This window comes from Rhipicephalus microplus, chromosome X, assembly GCF_043290135.1.
Source record: "Rhipicephalus microplus isolate Deutch F79 chromosome X, USDA_Rmic, whole genome shotgun sequence".
Lineage (NCBI taxonomy): Eukaryota > Metazoa > Arthropoda > Arachnida > Ixodida > Ixodidae > Rhipicephalus > Rhipicephalus microplus.
Window position 1 is genome coordinate 353,315,985 of NC_134710.1, and position 21,907 is coordinate 353,337,891.

At 47.6% G+C, this 21,907-nt stretch overlaps 1 protein-coding gene across 1 annotated transcript in view; it reads left to right on the forward strand.

The window, feature by feature from the left end:
• LOC119161145 (nose resistant to fluoxetine protein 6-like) overlaps positions 1-21,907 on the forward strand; it is a 195,389-nt gene that overhangs the window by 116,615 nt on the left and 56,867 nt on the right. The window lies entirely within an intron of this gene.

A 21,907-nucleotide genomic window follows, 5' to 3' on the forward strand; every position in this document is an offset into this window, starting at 1 on the left:
TTGCTGCCCAAATATGTCTATACAACCGCCCTTATATAGAGAAGAAGCCTCTTGTTGTAGGCCCGTGTACTCAGATTTGGGTGCACGTTAAAGAACCCCAGGTGGTCGAAATTTCCGGAGCCCTTCACTACGGCGTCTCTCATAATCATCAGTGGTTTTGGGACGTTAAACCCCACATATCAATCAATCAGAAGAAGCCTCTGATTTACGTCACAGTTGTCCACATGGTGTCTCAACTATTGTGTGTTTCTTGCACAAAAAAGAACACCAAATTGGTGCAGAACGCACAGCGCAGTCACGTAGTAAGCTCTAAACATTTTTAAAGCCTGTTATAAACTGTATTAGGGTGCCTACGTTGAGTACAATAGCTCAGCACCAGCTACGCCCTGTGTTCATCGTCACTTTTCATAGTAGCGAAATGCCGACTACTTGTTTGCAAAACACTGTTTACACCTACGTAGACGCACACTTCATCGTCGCTGTCGCTGATGATGCTCACGATGAATAACGGGTTAGTCCTTTGTAACGGACCTGAAAGTTTAGCAGCAACGCCAATCATCATTGCCGGCTTGCTGGTTTTTTGTGTGATTACAACGTAAAATTACGAAGATGTGCACTTACCAGGACCAAGCTATATAGGAATATGAGATACTCAGCAAAAATCTCTTCGAAAGTAATGTCCCACGAAAGAAACGACAGTTTTGCCGTCCGACCTTTTTTGCATGTTGAGAAACTGATTTCATTTTTACAGTGAAAGCTTTATATGATTAGAAGAAACAGGAAAACGTGCGGCAGCCATGTCCCGAGCGGTCTCCATTGGCTGTGTTATCAGTTGCGTCATTCGAAGCATCATACACACGTGCGGCATTGGCAGCGTTGTGAGAGATGTCGCCCACCGCACCGGTGCCGTGGCACGGTGTGCACGCGCATCAATTCCTCCTAAAACGTTCCACATGGGTAAGCTTCTGTGTCACGTCAGGCGGAACCGACTGCTAAACAGCTGGGCCACGCGTTTTAGAGTATGCTGGTTAGCCTTTTTTACGGAGTACTTGGGCCGTAATTTCATATTGAGCACCATGGCTGCGAAGTACACACGTTAGCACATTTAGCACGAACGCTCCGCCGCGTGTCCTGCAGCAGTTTGATTGATGCTGCCGCCACGTACGTACGATTGAGTTCTGTTGCCAAGATGCTAACCATACATGTCAAAATACTATCCAAGCCTACCGAGGTAATATCTCGGCAAAAGCGCAGAGCACTTTGCGGCTGGCATCAATCAAACTAACCCTGGCCACGCATCGAACTGTTCGTGTTAAAGGTGCTGACGGCTGTACATTGGTAGCTGTGGCGTAGGTGGCAGACGATGTCCAAGCAAAAATTGGCTGTTATTTTGAACTCTGACGTCTTACTTCAAATAACTTGCGATTTCCCGAGAAATTATCTTTGAAAACATCTCATCGCATTGTAATATTGTCGCAGTACAACGTGAACAAAACACAAGTACGCCTTGAGGCAGCGAAAGCAGCGTGTTTTCAACAGCTGAGCCGCCAGATTGCCTTCTTTGTTCTTGAGTCAAGCCAGAGGCCCACTACCTAAAGTCCGCTCAATCCCCACATCATCGTTGTCGTTTACACGCAGACACGGGTCATTTGCCTCTCTCTCAAAGAGCATCGACCCAATGCGAAGTCAATAATGCAGTTTTTTAAGTCTCACGCTATCACTCGATGACGCAAGGCTTCATGCGTACTACGTGAACGAGTTCAGGATGGTGCTGGCGACGCTTGGTACTACACGAACTGCCGGCAACAACTTCGTAAGTAACCTCACTGAGTTGTCGCATCACTCGGTATGGCCCAAAGTATCTTCTTAAAAGCTTTTTGGAAAGTCCTCGTTTCCGTACGGGTGTCCGAACCCATACTTTGTCGCCAGTTGGATAGACGACTGTTCTGCGGTGAGCATTGTAGCGGCCTGCATCGTACTCTTGCTGCTGGTGGATCCGTAAACGTGCAAGTTTCCTAGCTTCTTCCGCACGTTCCGTAAACGTGTTGGCGTATGGGTCGATGTCGTCACCTTCGTGCGACAGCATCGCTTCTAACATAGTTCGCATTTCTCGTCCATGAACGAGGCTGAACGGGGTCAGGCGGGTCGTTTCTTGCTTGGCCGTGTTGTACGCAAACGTTATGTATGGCGAGATTTCATTCCAATTTTTGTGTTTAACGTCTACGTACATCGAAAGCATGTCTTCAATGGTTTTGTTTACACGCTCTGTCAGCCCGTTCATTTGTGGGTGGTAGGCGGTGGTCTTACGATGCGCTGTTCCACTCAGTATGAGGACGTCATCCAAAAGAGCTGCCATAAATGCGGCTCCTCTGTCTGTGATCACGATGGTTGGTGCACCATGCCTCAGTACAATGTTCTTGATGAAAAATCTTGCCACATCCGCTGCTGTACCTCTCTGCATAGCTTTGGTCTCGGAATAACAGGTCAGATAATCCGTCGCGACGATAACCCAGTGGTTCCATGCAGTAGAAGTAGGTAGTGGGTCCAAAATGTCCATGCCGATCTGGTAGATTGGAGCTGTTGGGACCTGTACGGGTTGCAAGAGGCCAGCTGGTTTAGTCGGTGGTGGCTTGCGTCACTGGCAGTCGAGACAGGTACGGACGTGGTGCTTCACGGCTGTGGTTAGTCTCGGCCAGTACTACCTTTGCTGTATTCTGGCCGACGTTCTCCTGTAACCCAAATGGCCAGAGCTCACCTCGTTGTGGCATGCTTTGAGTACTTAAGTACGAAGGGCTGCTGGAATGACGAGCAGATAGGCGGATCCCGTCGGCGAAAAGTTTCTTTTGTAGAGTACTCGGTCCCGTAAACAAAACGATGACAACACTCTTGCGAAAACTCTTGGCGCCTTCTGAGATCTGCCACCCAAGTAGTTAATTAGGCCAAGCAACTCACCGTCGTCACGTTGTTGCTGCGCAATGGCGATCTTGTGAAGGGCACCGCGAAATGCCGTTTCCTCCTCTTCAGGTAGGGTTGCCGACTCAATGGGCGAACTGGACAGACAGTCAGCGTCCATATGTCGCTTGCCTGACTTATGTACGACTACCATATCGAATTCTTGCAGCCTGAGATTCCAACGCGGTAATCGCCCAGTAGGGTCTTTTAGACTTGTTAACCAGCACAGTGAGTGGTGGTCGCTAATTACTTTGAAGGGGCGGCCATATAAATACGGGCGAAATTTTGAAACCACCCATACCACGGCGAGACATTTTTTCTCAGTTGTGGAGTAATTAGCTTCAGCGCGTGTTAACGTTCAGCTTGCGTAAGCAATTACCTTTTCTGTGCCCATTGGAGGGTACTGGGAACCGTGTGACAGCGGCCAATTTTTCCAGGATCGGGCCGGACACCGGCGTTACTGACGACGTGACCAAGAAACTGAAGTTCGTGGAAACAGAAATGACACTTTTCTGGTTTCAATGTTAGGCCCGCAGACCGTATGGCACGTATAACAACGTCCAGCCATCTTAGATGCTCGTCGAAAGTTGTTGAAAACACTACAACGTCCTCCAGATAGATTAGGCACGTCATCTACTTTAATCTCGAAAGTACCTTGTTCATAAGCCTTTGATAAGTCGCGGGCGCGGAGCACAAACCAAAAGGCAGGACTTTAAACTCGTATAAACCATCTCGCGTCACAAAAGCGGTTTTCTCTCGGTCTCTTGGGTCTACCTCGATCAGCCAGTATGCACTCCTCAAGTCCATGGAAGAAAAGTAGCGAGCGTGCCGAAGTCTGTCAAAGGAGTCATCAATATGTGGGAGCGGGTACACATCTTTTTTGGTCACCCGATTCAGCTTCCTGTAGTCCACGCAAAAAAGCAGCGTGCCGTCCTTTTTCTTTACAAGCACTACAGGCGTTGCCCAGGGGCTCTGAGACGGTTGAATTACATCATCTTCAAGCATTTTCGCGACTTGTTGTTGCATGGCTTCCCGTTTCTTTAAAGCTACACGATAAGGGTTCTGGTGAATAGGTCTCGCCGTGTCCTCGGTGATTATTCGATGCTTTGTCAAAGGTGTTCGACCAACTCGTGAGGTCGATCAAAAGTAGTCGCGGAATTCGGCTAGCAGCTGAAGGAGTCTCTGTCGGTCATCCTGTGACAGAGTGGGGCCAACGTCGAGAACGGGTTCTGGTTCTTGATTAGGCGCTTCGTCTAATACCGATAAACTTGAACTGCCTCGCATTTCTACGATATTGTCGTACGAAGCGATAGCTGTGCCTTTCGGCAGGTGCCGGCACTCAGTACTGAAGTTGGTCTAAAGTGAATTCCTGCGCCTACCAGTGAGACGGACGATACCTCGTGTGACCGAAATTCCATGGCTAAATAGCAGTGAGCCAATTTGGTCGGCAATGCCTTCGCCATCAAACGCTTCGTGCCCTTCCACCGAAACAACCGTGGCGGGACGACAACATCAACATTAATTCTACGTAAAGTGTTACGTATTGCGTCTGAACAGTCAACTAAACCAGGGCTGTTGCGGAATGTAATTGAACGGTCCGGGATGTTGATGACAGCACCATATTCTCTTAAGACGTCCATCCATATGATCAGGTCCTTGCAACATGAGGTAAGGATGACAAACGTCGCCATGAAAGAAGAACCGCCGATGCCAAGTCTTGCTGTACACCTTCCGACAGGCATCAACAGCTGGCCACCTGCTGTCCTCAGGTGAGGTCCCTTCCACGTAGTCTTCACTTTTTTGAGGCACATGGCAAGGTTTTCACTTATAATAGAAAAGTCGGCACCGGTGTCAACTAAGGCTGTTACTTGCTGTCGATCTGCAAAAACGAAAAGATCTTTGGTCATAGTTTCGTCAACGTTACAACTGGTCGGCTTTACGGTGTCCTGTGGTGAGAGTAACGGGGGCCTTTTTTCGTCGCTTTGGCGGCCTGAAACCTCACCCCCGGAGGTTGCCGCCTTCAGTTTCCCCGGCGTGGACTTGGTGACCTCCTTCCGCTGGCGTCGGCTGTAGTGGGGTGGCGCGATGAAGGCGAATATGCCGGAAACGGAGAGCGTGGTCGACGTCCCAAACCTGGCTGTGGTAATCAGGCTCACTGTCGTCATTGTTGGCACGGCGGTTGTCAAAATGGAACTGAGACAAGGAAGGTTCTTGAGAATCAGCGTCCCGGCATGGTGGGTAGTCGTCGTTGGGGCGTCAATCGTCAGACCGTTGCCGAAGAGGTCGAAACGTATCGATGTGGTGCCAGCAATGACGGGAAATGTGGCCCACACCTCCGCAGGTAAAGCAAAGCAGACGTCTGTCTACGGTGAGCCAGACGTCTGTTTTACGAAGCTGTAGACGCCGCAACGGCTCGTAATGTTGCAAATGCCGTATCTCGTTGGGAGACGGCTCTTTGTACGGCAGCATTTCATATGGCGGCACGACGGCAGGGCACCGCGGTGTCTGTTCTTGCGGTGGCGACCAAGGAACGGCTGCCGATGGCTGGCGGTACGACGGCGCAACGGGCGGCGGACGGGGAAGCGCGGCTGCGTAGCTCATAGGTCGCTGATCGTGAGTAGGATCAGCTGCTGAAAACGCTTGGCATGTTTCTTCGCGGACGACTTCAGCGACAGACGCCGTGGGTGGTTCCGTAACCAGAGTCCGCAGCTTCAGCAGCTCTTCGCGAACAATCTCTCGTACTAAATCGCGTAACGAGCTTTGATTATCAGATGTCGTAGCGGTGAGTTGATTGCAGGTGCTGCTGGACAAGCGATCGTATTGTTGGCATCGTAGTTGAAGCGCCCGCTCGATAGCCGAAGCTTCTTGGATGAAGTCTGTCACGGTGCTTGGCAGGTTCCGCAAAAGTCCGGCGAACAATTGCTCTTTAAGGCCATGCATGAGGTAGCGTAACTTTTTGTGGTCGGTCATGTGCGGTTCAGCTTTACGGAAGAGACGGCCATGTCCTCAGTGAACATTGCGACCGTTTCATTGGGTTTCTGAACCCGTAGCTCGAGTAAATGTTGCGCACGATCGCGCTGGTCGGCATTGGCAAATGTGTCAATCATCCCTCTTTTAAAGTCACTCCATGTTGACAAACTGCCTTTTCTGTTCTCGTACCAAGTACGAGCACTGTCGTCGAGATAGAAATAGGTGCGGGAAAGCCTTTGTTCAAGATACCACTGGTTAGTGTTGGTGACACGTTCATAGTGATCAAGCCAGTCTTCGACGCCTTCATGTGCTCCACCAGCCCCGCCGCTGTGGTCTAGTGGCTAAGGTACTCGGCTGCTGACCCGCAGGGCGCGGGTTCGTATCCCGGCTGCGGCGGCTGCATTTCCGATGGAGGCGGAAATGTTGTAGGCCCGTGTGCTCAGATTTGGGTGCACGTTAAAAAATCTCAGGTGGTCTAAATTTCCGGAGCCCTCCACTACGGCGTCTCTCATAATCATATAGTGGTTTTGGGACGTTAAACCCCACATATCAATCAATCATGTGCTCCACCAGCAAAGCGATCAGGTACCAGCGGTGAAAATAAGGTTACCTGAGATGAGTTTGGCAGACTACTGTCTCGTAGTAACTTTTGTGGACTGGCGGTGGCCATTGGTAGATGTGAGCGGTGCTTCGTAGAGGGTTCCTCGAGGAGGTGAACTCTGGAGGGAGGCTTCGCAAGCGACGACTGAAGCGATGCACGGGAGTGTCGACAAGTGCTGCTGGGCTCGATGAACGTCTCCTCATGGGAGTGTGGAGCAACAGGTGGGGTCGCGGGCCAGCACCTCCACCAGTGTCGTAGTACAACGCGAACAAAGCACAAGTATGCCTTGAGGCAGCGAAAGCAGTGTGTTTTCAACAGCTGAGCCTTTGTTTGTTTGTTTCGCTGGGATGATTGCTCATATCCACTCAGGGGGATTGGCCAAGAAAGTGTAGTTCAGTTTTTCTGTGATCATTTTAACTATGCGTAATGAATTGGTAATATAATAATGTAGAGGGGAAGAAGAATATGTGCCGCAGTGGGTCACGCCTTTAGCAAGAGGAGTAGAGCGCGAGCTGTTCCCCCGAGCGTTGCGTTTCCTGCGTCGGTTCCTGACGCCCACTTTCCGCATAAATAGACCTGCTGTGCAAGTATTACTTGCGCCAATAAACCACGTTTCAGAGTGGTGGAGGAGCCGGGGTAACTCAACCTGGAACTCCGCAACAGGAAACTACCTGCCATCCTAGACATGGCTGAAGAAAACACCCAGCAAGGTACGACCCAGCCTCCGATGGTCATCGTGCCCACTGCGCTACGCGTGCGCGATCCACCTTTTTTCGACGGTACTGATGAGCAAGACGTAGAAGACTGGCTGTCGACATTTGAAAAGGTAGGCGCAAGCAACAAGTGGGACGCCCCTTCGAAGCTGCTATATGTACCCTTCTACCTGAAAGAGGTGGCGAGTCTCTGGTTTAACAACCACCAGTCGGAATTCACCACTTGGGGTGCCTTTAAGCAACGCATTACCGATGTGTTCGGTCGCCCGAGGTACGCAAGCTCCGCGCCGAAAAGCGCCTACAGGGACGCGCACAGCTTCAAGGAGAAGGCTTCACAAGCTACATCAAGGATGTGCTCGACTTGTGCAAGCGCCTTGACCATTCAATGATCGAGGCAGACAAGATCAAACATATTTTGAAGGGGATAGACGACGACGCCTTCCAGATGCTGCTGGCCAAGGGCCCACGTACCGTGTCCGAACTCGCCAATCTTTGCCAGAGCTTCGAGGAGTTGCGCAAACAATGGGTCATGACATGGCGTCCAGCGGCTACTGATGAAACTCTCGCGGCATTGAGCCTGGGTGGAGACCACAGCGCAATCATGTCCGAAATCAAACGATATGTGCGCGAGGAGGTGACCCGACAACTTTCGTGCCTGTCATATCTACCGGCAACGGAACCCTCTTCTGAGCGTCTCGCGCCCGCCATCAGGCAGGTAATACAGGCGCAGGTCTCTGAGGCATTGCCGTCCGTCTCTCAGACAGCACCCGTCACCGCGCCATTGGCTTATGCTGCTGTTGCTGCTACTCCGCCACGACCTCCGCTTGGGCCGACACCTCAGCCTGTACGAGTATCAACGACGCCATTTCCAGCAACACAACAGCGCTATAACGGAAACCCTTGGCGCACAGTTGACAATCGCCCGATCTGTTACGCATGCGGATATCCAGGTCACGTGGCGCGCTTCTGTCGCCAGCGCTTCGCAACGGGCCCGGCTGCACCTCCGAGGTACCCTGACTACTCTTTGCCGGCTCCGTACAACGCGCAACGAGAACTGCCACGTCAATGCGACTGACAATCAGTGGAACGCGACCCGTCACCAACCGAAGTAGACCACCGCCCTGCTGACGACTACCGATCATTCGGTCCCCGTCACTCTTCCTCACCACGCCGCTACCGTTCTCCGTCCCTTCTGCGTCGCCGACCGAACCCTGTAGAGACGGAAAACTGACTGCCGCAGCTCCGGAGGCACGAGCTGCGAAATCGTCGCATTGTACAAGTCCTCGCCCGTCCCCCAGAAACATGCTGGAAGTGTTTGTTGAAGGTCTACGAACTCTTGCGCTTGTTAATACGGGTGCCGCCGTATCTGTGATGAGTCAGAAACTCTGCCGTTCGATACGAAAAGTAACAACACCGCCTTCCGACGTTTTGCTGAATACCGCGAGTGCGCAACTAATTCGACCAGTCGGAGCATGTACGGCAAGAGTAAACATTCAGGACGTCTTGTACCACATCGAGTTTCTCGTGTTGACCACTTGTGCCCACGACGTGATACTTGGATGGGATTTTTCGTCACGCCACCACGCCGTAATTAACTGCGCTCGCGCGCAGGTGGAATTATTTGTGTGTTTAGATGCGCCATCTACCGACAATGAGCACACTCACCTGGGCAAGCTTCTTGTTGCTTCCGACGTTGATGTTCCTCCTCTTAGTGCCATCGTTGTCCCCGTCAATCGCACTGAATTATCCGGCTCTACCGTTGTGTTCTCCCCATCTGACGTTTTCAGTCGCCGCCACGGTACGTCTCTGCCATACGCCGTTTTGCCACCTCCCCAGGATACTTCCGGAATTGTCGTTTGCAATCCTAGCTCATGCCCTGTCACCTTAAGAGCTCACGAAACACTGGGCTACGTTCATCCTGTTGATGACAACGTTATTGTGCCTATTGAGTCCCACGACCCTGGCCAGCAACTTCAACTGAATGCCGTTACTTCTCTTTTTTACACGGGATGACTACTCCTCGGATATCTTCAATCGTTCCATCGACAGCCAGCTTCCTCCGGATCAACGGGACCAGCTAATTACCTTTCTGCATGAATTCCGAGATTCATTCGACCTTCCTCAAAAGGCACTGAGTCAAACTAACACCGTCGCTCACACAATATACACTGGAACGCACCCTCCTTTGCGGCAACGCCCCTACCGCGTATCACCCAAGGAACGAAGGGTAATTGCAGAACAGGTAGATGATAGGCTTCAGCGCGGTGTGATCAAACCATCTTCTGGCCCCTGGTCTTCACCTCTGGTGCTAGTGAAGAAAAAAGGCGGTTCGATTAGATTTTGTGTCGACTACCAGCGTCTGAACAAAATTACACGGAAAGATGTATACCCTTTTCCCCGCATCGACGACGCTATTGATTGCCTACAAGGTGCCCAATTCTTCTCTTCGCTGGACTTACGTTCAGATTACTGGCAGAATCCCATAGCAGAGTGTGACCGTCGCAAAACAGCGTTCGTTACGCCGGATGGCCTATACGAATTCATGGTTATGCCATTGGGTCTGTGCAATGCACCTGCAACGTTTGAGTGAATGATGGACAGCATTTTACGTGGCCTTAAATGGCAGATATGCTTATGTTACCTCGATGATGTTATTGTATTTTCTCCTGATTCCCTTACCTACGTCGACCGTCTGCGCACCATCCTTCAGTGTCTTACCAAGGCAAACCTCCAGCTTAACCTAAAGAAGTGCCGCTTTTGGGCTCACCAACTTACTATACTTGGTCACGTTTTGTCAAAGGATGGAATTTACCCCGACCCAGGCAAACTTCGAGCCGTAGCCGACTTTCCGAAGCCGACTTCACTCAAAGAAATTAGGGGCTTCATCGGCCTGTGCTCGTATTTTTGTCGTTTCGTCCACAACTTTGCAACAATAATAGCCCCACTTACACAACTACTGAACGGTCCAGCTATTCTTTCTAACTGGAACCCGGTATGCGACGAAGCTTTCCTTACACTGTGCCGCCTACTTACGTCCCCACCGATTCTACGCCGTAACGACCCACGTGCCCCCACTGAAGTGCACACAGATGCCAGTGGCATTTGTCTGGGAGCAGCACTCGCGCAACGAAAGCCCGGTATTCCAGAGTACGTCGTCGCATACGCAAGCCGCGCACTCATGAAAGCGGAGATGAACTACTCCGCAACTGAAAAAGAATGCCTCGCAATCGTTTGGGCATTAAGCAAGTTTTGTCCTTACTTGTACGGACAGAGTATCGACGTCGTGACCGATCACCACGCACTTTGTTGGTTGGCGTCGCTAAAAGATCCTTCAGGTCACCTTGGACGTTGGGCTCTTTGACTACAAGAATTCGACATTCGTGTCAACTACCGCTCAGGACGAAAACACTGATGCGGACGCCCTCTCACGATCACCAGTGAGATCCACCGCAGACCTGCATTCGGACACCAACTTCTCCATCGCTCCCATTTCCGTCACAAGCATGTCGTCTGAACAGCGGAAAGACCTATGGATAACATCTCTCTTCAACATTTTTCCCGACTCTTCAATGTCTGCGTACCCACGCACTCTTCGACGCCAAGCCACACATTTCGCGATACGGGACGCGCATCTATACCGCAGAAACTACCACGCGGATGGTCGTAAATGGCTCTTGGTTATACCACGCCACATGCGATCTGATGTCTGTGCGTATTTTCATGCCGACCCACAAAATGCTCACGCTCGTGTGTTAAAAACGTATCAGCGGATCCGCCAGCGTTACTACTGGCGTGGTATGTAAACTTTTGTACGAAAATACATTCGGTCTTGTTCATTATGCCAACGACGAAAGACAGCTGCCCACTCACCCGGATTAATACAGCCTCTACCGTGTCCGGCGCACCCTTTCGACCACGTGGGTATCGATCTATATGGTCCCCTTCCTTACACTGCCACTGGAAATTGATGAATCATTGTCGCCATCGACCATCTGACGAGATATGCTGAAACAGCTCCACTACCTACGGCTGGTGCACGTGACGTAGCCAATTTCGTTTTGAGACGCTTCGTACTGCGTCACGGGGCACCACGTGAACTACTAAGTGATTGAGGGCGTGTCTTTTTATCCGAAGTTGTACAACAACTCCTTCAGGCATGCCGCACGGTGCACCGCACCTCTACAGCCTACCACCCGCACACCAACGGTCTAACTGAGCGCTTCAACCGAACGCTAGGAGACATGCTCGCCATGTATGTCAATTCCGACCAATCAAACTGGGTTGTCATTCTTCCATTTGTGACCTATGCGTACAACACCGTGACGCAGTCAACCACAGGCTTCTCGCCTTTCTTTCTTCTATATGGGCGTGAGCCATGCTCCACCCTTGACAGCATTTTGCCGTATCGTCCCGACGTTTCAGAGTTCAGCCCTCTTTCTGAAATTTCGCACTACGCTGAAGAGTGTCGTCAGCTGGCCCGATCATTCACCTCGGACATGCAAGCATTCAAAAAAGACCGCCACAACCGCGACCAGCAAGTCGGGACTTTTGCCGTGGGCTTGCTTGTCTGGCTCCGACTGCCCTTCCACTCCCCAGGTCTGTCCGCTAAGTTTGCTCCCAAGTTTCACGGTCCTGATTGCGTCGTCAAACGTCAATCTCCTGTCACATACATGATCGAGCCGGTCATGCCATCTACAGACAGGTGATGCCTTGCTCGTGAGACTGTCCACGTGAGTCGTCTCAAGCCATATCATGACCCACTTCTAATCTCGTCACCTTGACTTGCCAGGATGGCTCGTATTCATCGCCGGGGTATTGTAGAGAGGAAGAAGAATATGTGCCGCAGTGGGTCACGCCTTTAGCAAGAGGAGCCAAGCGCGAGCTGTTCCCCCGAGCGTTGTGTTTCCTGCGTCGGTTCCTGCCGCCCGCTTTCCGCATCAATAGACCTGCTGTGCAAGTACTACTTGCGCCAATAAACCCCGTTTCAATAAGACTAATGTAAAAAACAACATAAAAAGAGCAAACGAAAAAAAATGAAGTTGAGCAATTTCAAGTTTTTAGGTGTTATGATTACCACTAAGCCGTGTTTACTTAACTCTGCCCTGGGGAGTAATAAATAATAACTTTTTGATTGAAGATCACAAAGGTATGCGCTTCGTTGCCTGAATATAATCGCAAACGGCATTAAAAGCATCCCTGTGGCAATGTCCCAAAACTGAAGCACCAAAGTTTAGCGCCGTTTCCGCCGTCAATCTAACGCCTATTTTCAGAAATGGCATAACTAGTAACCTTTTTCGAAGTATATCGTAGCGGCGACAATACGAAAAATAATGATCTAGTGATTACATTTCTCCGCAGAATGCGCAGAGGGGTGATGTTGTCTGACCAGCTCTGTGTAGATACAGGTTTATGGGGGGGGGGGGGAAACACGACATCAAAATTAAGTAATTAAGTCTTCGAGCTTTCTGGAGTGGCTCCAGTGGGGTTGCCATGGAAACATGAGGTGGTTATATTCTGTCCATGTAGTTACTTTTTCTACCGTATTAGTGGAGATTGCTGATTTTGGATATCCTATTGCCGTGATATATTCAACATCTGGCAGTATGAACAAAACTGGCCCATCAAGTGCGGCTCGTGCTAAGGAATCGGCCAATTCATTCAATCTCAATCTACAAGGTCCCGGAACCCAAGGTAACTTCAGGAGTCTCAACTGCAGGGGTACTAATGTTTTGAATGTGCTTAAAATTTGAGATTTCTCTGAAGCTGTCAGAGCTGCACAAACTGAAAGAGAATCCGTCATTATGACGGCGTTGTTTTGGTTTGATGCCGCAAGATTGTCTACTTTGTTCTTGAGTCAAGCCAGAGGCCCACTACCTGGTGTCCGCTAAATCCCCACATCATCGTTGTCGTTCACACGCAGACACGGGTCAATATATTGCGTGGAAATATTCTGGTATTCTATAATGTTGACAGCGCGCAGTCACGCTGAACCGAAGGGGGAAGAGTGTTGCTAAGGTTTGACCATACCGATTTGTGCCAGTTCTAGCTTGCTGGTTTGATTGGTCCTTTGGGGTGCTTAACCACGGTTAAAAAATTATTTTCATGCTTTCATTACGCTCCCTCGCCAGTTTTACTGTACTAATTCTTATTACAGGGGTAGAAGAGCTACGTCATTTGCGCCATAATGTGCCACTTATGAGCGCCATCCCACGCTAAACCACTTCTGCTTTGTCAAGCTTTCCTATGAACGCAGTAGTGTGCCGTACCAGTAAAATTTAGCCGCAAAGCGGGAAAGCCATCAAGCATCATGCCTGGAAACCTGGCTGAAACATTTTAATTTTGATTTTATCGAAGCAGTTATAGTTTCGGTTTCGTAAAGGCTGTGATTGTTTTTGGAGCAGCTGTCAACTTTCCACTTAAGGAAGTGTGCGTGATCACTTTGCGCGCGCGATTACGGCTGGCATCAATAGCTCCTAAATCTTTCTACGTGCTACGCTGTAAACGCGAAGTGGCTGTGAGAATAGCATCTCTCCCTGGCACGGCTGATTTGCTTACACCTTCGTTTTGTAGAGTTATGCAATGTCGTATTTCAAAGAGTTTGCGGACAGGCATATAATTTGTTGCTATCCTATTCATTGGTTCAACTTTCCAGTGAAGCTTTTTTATAACATGCTATAGCTCGTAAAAATAAAGGATGGCAGTAGAGGTGTTCAATTACAATTGGCAGATTCCACGTACAGTCGGTATCAATATTATCTAAAGCACGAATAGGGAAGCTGGATATGTCACTTTAAAATCAGCACGACTTCACGAGACACATGAATGTAGTACACAGTAAACACAAGTAGAAGTGGCATGCGCACTCGGGTATTAAGCTAAGGTGCAAGTGTGTTATTTAGAGTCACGTAACGATGGCCCCATTAACGCTTGCAATACCAAAATCACCAGGGGTGGGCTTGTAATTGCTGCTATTCATGACCTAATAATACATGACTTAATAAATAATAATTAATAAAATAATATATGACCTAATAAAAATTGGGTAGGCAGTACTGCAACGACTATTGATGTTTCACTAACATTTGCGTCTAGCCCCGCCGTGGTGGTCCAGTGGCTAAGGTACTCGGCTGCTGACCCGCAGGTCGCGGGTTCGAATCCCGGCTGCGGCGGCTGCATTTTCGATGGAGGCGGAAATGTTGTAGGCCCATGTGCTCAGATTTGGGTGCACGTTAAAGAACCCCACGTGGTCGAAGTTTCCGGAGCCCTCCACTACGGCGTCTTTCATAATCATATGGTGGTTTTCGGACGTTAAACCCCACATATCTATCATCAATCAACATTTTCGTGTATTTGAAAAGTAGTTTGGAGACCTGGCGTAGCCTTGTGGTAAAATGCTTCATTGCCACGCAGAATGCTTGGGTTCGATTTCAGCTGGGATCCTGACATTTATTCTTTGCATTCTTTGGGTCAACCCAAGCAATGTCAGGTATTTCTTAACGCTCGCGCATTGAAATTGCCGATGCGTGTTCTTGTAGTTACTGGGTGGATTACTAAGTGTCAATCACCTGTGGCATATACTCGCATAGCAGCGGCAGATACCCGCCCGTGGGTATGTGCCACTGTCTGGCGAGAAGTGTTTGACGACGTACGCAACGGGATTATAACATTATTCATGTCTTGACCAGTGCGAAATATTTGTCAAACCATCTTACCCTCCTATGCTAATTTTGGTTCACGCTACGTTGAGGAGACCCATGAAAGGACCCAAACGTAAGCGGCCAGATAGATAAATAGATAGATAGATAGATAGATAGATAGATAGATAGATAGATAGATAGATAGATAGATAGACAGAGAGATACACTGAAAGTTGCTGAAGTGCCCTAAGAAATGCTTCGCAATTAAAACCAGAAGGTAGGGCTTGCAATTCTAGTATAATGTGAGACGAATAGTGATGGCGGAGATGGCCTCACTGGGTGCATAAGTCTATGGCGTCGTTTGGCTGCAAGTGGGTGTATGAAATCGATATATAGCAGCAAGATAGCAAGTTCAGTCAGTCGGATTACGTTCATATTTGAAAAGTTTGTCGGAGCTCACCAACAAAATAGGTGGCTGGAAGAGGCTGACTTGGATAGCGCTTGCTTGCACAAGTCAAGTTTTATGAGTCAGAGAAAAAATGTATTTAAAGAGAATACACGGTACTTCGCGCATGTGCCACAGAACGGGGTGCAACAATAGCCACTGGTATATAGATTACAACATTGTCTTTATTATTTGTAATTTATTATAATTTTTAAACGCTGTGTGTAGAGATACGTGTATTCTTTATCATGCAGCACAGTCGTGGCTTGGCTGACACTGTCATGTGCCCTCTTTTGGATGTGGTATGATTCCACTACCTTATGTGTCAGCTGATTGTTTTGTTAAAATATTATTTTTTTGAATAAGCAGACGGTAATATCCGAAGTTTTTACATTGCTCTGATAGATGAGTATCGGCTGATGCCTTAACAGCTGTGGGGTGTTCTCTGAGCCGGTCCTTTTCATCTCTTCCTGACTGCTCGATGCAAACTTTTCCACAAAAAAAAGTGTCATATATACTACTTTCTTTACGCATTTCACGAAAATTTTTTAGTGTTTTACGGAGTAGGCTTTAGAATATATGGGCTCATTGACGCGTCGACACAACCTTGCCAGTATTGTTTTTGCCAAAAGCTTGACGTCCACGCTTTTTCTAATTCCAACGTGCTTTAGGATTTATGTCAACTTGTGTACGCATGGAATGACAGCATTTTTTTCTCACGTTTTGTCACCGAACTGTATCTTTTTTTTTGCGCTCTATATTTTGAGCTAAGACCAAGCAGACTGAAAAAATAAATGTTTTGGAGAACCTGCTTTCCAAGAATTTTCCAACTAACTCTTGAAATTTTCACTGATTAGATGTACACCGAATGTCTGCAAAGCCGACATGATACAAGATTTCACTATGCTCCCATTTGACAACTTTAGGCACCCCGATGCGTAATCTACACTGACATAGCACTTCTTGGATGGTAACAAGAACAAATGTGCTCCCTAATAGATTCCAATTTTAAATCTAAGAACTGCAACTCGCTACTTCTAGGCAGCTTGGTAGTAACCTCTAGGCCGAATTATACTCTCCTTAAGCACTTCAAAACGTTCACTACATCCCGAGAAGGTTTTATGCCATGTGTGAATATCAGGAAGTCATCCGCATACCTAAATATAGGTTTAGCAATTCCAGAACTGTGCTTCTCAATTCCCCTGTCCAGTATACTCAAAATTATTTTGCTTAAAATAAATGCGACAGATAAACCTATACATGTCCTAAATCGCTGAATTAAAGACCCATTTTCCCACGAAACAAAAGTAGACCCTAAATAGAACAGTAGCAGCTTCAGGATTGATGCTACGTTAACACGGGATGGATTTTTGCGCAAACTCCCCCTGGAGAGGTTTCGCTGGAACGAAGTTCTCAAACAGTATTTCAGCCAGCCCTCACACTGAACCTATTATAATTAGCGAAGCCCATAGGTCAATGATATAGCTTCCTTACGAACAAGCAGCCTTATGAATTTGTTCACCTCGTCATTACAGTGGCTACGGTGAATAGAAGTTAGCGGGTTAACCAGGCAGCAGCAATCGCGTTTTGATCAAGACGAAATGCTAGAGACCTCTACGGAGTGCGATGTTAGTGAACTTTAAAGACCAGATAGTCATATTTTTCGCAGAGCTCCACTACGCGTACCTCACAATCTTACGTCATGGTTTTGAATCGTAAGCCCTGACACAATATCACCTCAGTGAATTTGGCCCCATGTTTTAGGGTTCGTCTTCACAGATCAGGGGCCGTATTCACAAAGCTTTTTCTGGCTACGCATTTTCTTGGCCAAGAATTCTCTTATCTCAAAGGATTACAATAATTCGGGTATAAACTTACCTTATTCGGCCCTTAAGAGGGCGAGGAGGACACATGATAGCCGATGAAACGACAAGAAAATGAAGAAGTGTGTGCCCATAACATCAAGGCAGCACGCAAAGCATCAATCATCGAGAGTATACAATGAGAGCCAATGATTTGCTGCTTCTCAGTTTCAGTTCCGCGGGTGTCTTCTACAGCGCTCACGCGATGCCGCGTTGTAATGGACGCCTGGTTGTGCTGAACAAAGCCAAGCACTCGCGCTTCATCAATGACCGTAGCTAAAAAAAATTGTTCAATGGCCTTAGGCAACAATATATGCACTATCTCGCCAAGTACAGGTGAACAACACTCCAGGTGCACCACATCAATGAAACCACGCAAAACTTGATGCATGCAATGTTTGAAATTGTGCCCCAAATGTCTTCCCCTGTTTAACGCGACTAGTTACTTTACATTTTAATGAAGCTGCACTGCTACTCAATGAATCCGGTGCAATCGAGCATGGTGTAGTAGTGAACGTAAGACGCTTTGTAGTTAGACGTAAAAGGTTGCCTTTTTTACAATATACTTATTACGAGACACAAGATCAACTGTTGTGCCTGCGGACGAATTCTGCAGAAATCTAGAACACCAGTAATGAAGTTAATTTGTGAGCGCAATTTTGCAGGTTCTTTACACTAAAGCCGGAATGCAAAAACGTGATACGCTTGCGCTTAGATATGTGTCTACATAAAACGAGGGAGACTCGTCGGGAGGTGTTTCAGTGCTAATTCTTTTCACAAATTATGGTGCAGTTATTTCGTCCAGTGGTGCTTGAGTGAGCAAACAAAGTAACGGACGTGCATACGAGTCTTGAAGTCAAGAGACGTTACCACACGCGTGAAAAAGATAAAGAGAGAGAGAAAGAGACTATTGTTTTGTTTCTGCAAAAGCCTGAAATTGAAGTGATATACAGCAAAGACAATTTTGTGGCCCAGCAGACGCCAGTAAAAGTTTCCGCAAAGAAGCTTCAAATTCTGGAAGAGCATAAAAAAGTGTGGTACACGTTTTGTGGGAGCGACAGCCACACAGAAAGCGAGATGAACTGTCAATGTCTTTAGATGTGAGAATCAATGCTAATTAGGACAGTTGTGAAGCAATGAGCGAAATCTTCTTTAAATAACGATAATGGAAACAAACTGAGTATTCATTTTGCGAAAGTGACACTAGTGACAATAAATTCAGAATAGTCGACTAGCGTTGTCATACGCCGATCTATTCTTATTTTTTATTTATATTTTTCAAAATATAGAAAGGTAGCGTATGTTAGAACCGGCTAGCCCAGCATCATGACAGTAATGTACAAGATAAATAGTGCACAGTTATACAGCCACATTTGGTGGTTTCTACCTTCTAGTAATCTTGGGCGAGTGAATTCTAACTATTTTTTTCTATTTTTGAGCAAGTTTCACCAAACATTGTGCCTTTTGCGTCATTCGAAGCATTGACAATATATTAGCAATAGGGTAAACGCTGCAATAGCAAGCTCTAATCTCAAGCCTTGCATCAGTGGACAAGTGGTTACAACGTTGAACTACAATGTAGGAGATACTGGGTTAGATTCGCAGTGTCACCAAGTAATTTTTCTAGAGGTTGCCCTGCCTGAGATTATGCGTGGCGCCTGGTACTCATTTCTTGAGAAGGTGCCTTTCGCACTCTCTTCTTCACTCCCCTTCTGACCCAAAAGCGCTGTGCCGTGTTCCCTCCTGAATTACAAACATTAGGGTTCATATTTTCCCCTTCTACCCTTTGTTATCGCATGAGTGCCCAGTGCCGAAATACCAATATCATACCTGCTTATTACTTTTCATGTGTTCCGATATTCGACCAGCAATCAGTCATTATGATATTTTGAAGAAAATCTAAACACGCAGCGAGCTAATTACTTGCGGCAAAGTCGAATGCCTTTGTCGGGCACGTTTTCTTGCTAATTTGGTGGGAATCATTTTATGCATCAAAGCAAAAGAGTACAGACAGATAGAGAAGACACAGAGTGATTAGTTTTTGTATTCTCTATCACTACCTGTCGTGTTGCGAGCTTCAATTAAATGCTGCTGTCAATGCCTAAAATTAACTATAGCAGCTAATCGAGTTCTGCTGAGAAGGTCCCCGATTGTCATGAGCGGAACAGAACAATGCAAATTGATTTAAGACTAAGAAAGATACTCTGCTTTTGGTTACTACAATCAAATTCCTAACCAAAGTTCATGTCTTAATAACAACAGTTGCAGGACAGATGAAAGGTGCTTGGACAAAATTCATGTATAACGCTTGACTAGGTTTGTGCCCTGATATGTATATTTGTGCCCTTATTAAATCTCTTCAAAAAATCAGGTGTCATTAGAATGGGCTTATCGCTTAAGACCTGTTTCAGCTTGCAAAGCGCATTCTCCTTTTTTGAGTCCCATACTACGTTAACCGGCTCGGACTTTCGTAGTGCGTCTGTAAGAGGGCTGGAAATGCTAGAGTATTTTTGCACGTAATGCTGATAGTATCCAGCTAAGCCAAAGAATGCTCTTATCTCAGATTTTCTGGTTGGTCGTGGATAGTTCACAACGGTGGCTACTTTAATTTCTGAAGGTCTAGCCGGTTATGCCCCACAACGTGTCCCAGGTAAGACGCCTCGCCGCACCCTAGGTGACATTTAGTAGGTTTCACGGAAAGATCAGCTTCTTTCAAGCTGTTCAGCACAACGCGTAAATGTTCGACATGTTCTTCCCAGTTGTTTGAGAAGATAGCGACATCGTCAAAATATGGCAGAGCAAACTCAAAGAGACCATTAAGAACGCAGTCCATTAAGCCTGAAAAACAAAAGGCCACATTTTTCAATCCAAAGGTCAGCTTAAGTGGAGGATACGTTCTGATTGGAGAAACGAATCTGGCATAGCGGCTAGTGCTCTTCGTAAGGGGGATTTGCCAATACCCTCGGACGAGGTCTAACGTGAAAATCCAGCTAGACTGTGACATAGTTTCTACCCCCCTCTAATCTAGGTTTGGTATCGTGTAAGCTTGGTCTCGAGTTTTGGAGTTAAGACGCCGATAGTCGATGCATGGCCTCCGATCTTTTCCCAGCACTTGAACCAATATTTGAGGGGATATATAGTCACTCTCGCCTGGCACTATGGCTCCCAACTCCAGCATTTTATTGATCTCCTCTTTCAGGATCCGCTTTTGCACAGGGGAACATCAATACGGCTTGCACGGATTGGCTCCTCACAAGATAGCTCGATATCGTGTTCAATCACCGTCGGGTTTCCGGGACGGTTCGAGAACACGTCTTCAAACTCGAAAACAATGTTTCTAAGGTCCTCCTTCTGGACATCGCTTAACCTAGGCTTTAGGTTCAACTCCTTCAAGATTACTTCCGATCCCCTGTCGATTACATCACTAGAGGTCAAAATTTCTGCTCCCTCTTCCTCTGAAGCATTCAAAAGCAAATTCACGACCACTTGAAGTTGAACGTATGGCTTCAACAAGTTACTACGGTAAATATCGTTTGGCCGCCTTCATAATTTCACTGCATAAAAGGTATTAGAAAGTTTCGACATTACTTTGGCCGGCCCTTTCCACTGAACTTCAAGCTTGTTCTTTTTGGACGGCCGCTGCAGCATTGCCTGACTACCTATTTCAAAGGTGCGCTTGTGCAGTTTTCACGTGGCTTTTCACAAGATCTTTCGTTTTTCCAAGCCTCTGAAGGAGGTCTAGAACATTGGGGGTCCTCATCGAATCCCCCCCAGGACTCGCGTAGCATTCGCAATGGTGTTCTCAAACTCCTGCCATAGACAAGCTCTGCAGAGCTAAAACAAGTGCTCTCATGAGGCACTGATCTCAAAGCGAGCATAGCGGAAGGAATACATGCTTCACAGTCGCATTTGTGCACGTAGCAAACAGCTCTTAGTATCTGTTTCAAAACGGAATGAATATGGTCTACCGGATTAGATTACGGGTGATGGATTGAGCTGTGCACTATTTTCATTCCGCACTTATCCAAAAAGGTAGACGTAAGGCAGCTGGTGAAGACACTACCATTGTCGCATTGAATTGCAGAGGAAATCCGACCCGTGCAAATATAGATAGCAGTGCATCCACGATATGAGGGGAATGGAGCTCCTTAAGTGGTATCGCTTCCGGAAATTTTGTGGCTACACAGAGAGCCGCCAGGATGCACCGACAACCTTGCCTTGACTCTGTCAATAGCCCGACGATATCAATTACTAGGCGCCGAAAAAGTTCTGTCATAATTGGCACAAGCTTCATTGGTGGCTTCCACTTGTCCGTGGATTTCCCCGCTCTCTGACACGTGTCACCTGTGCGTACAAAGTCTTCGATATCCTTCCAGCATTTCGGCCCATAAAACTCAAAGGAAACTCCAGCGTTGGTCTTCCTTATGCAAAGATGCCCTGCCCACGCATTTTCATGTGCCAGTTCTAATAGTTGGCGATGACGCTTTTGTGTTACTAAGAGCTGCTCATACTCGCGACCTTGCACATAGCTCCGATACTAGAGCCCTACCTTCTCAAAAAAGAAAAAGAAATCTTTATTTGTTGCACCCAAAGATGTGTTATGTTGCCACGCATTGCGTAGGGCTCGCCAGACTGGAAGGCGCCGATTGCTTCTTCAGGCTCGTGGGCCGAAGGAGCTCCCTGTGCGTTGAGTAAGACAGACCGGCGCCGCCGCTTGATGACATCGT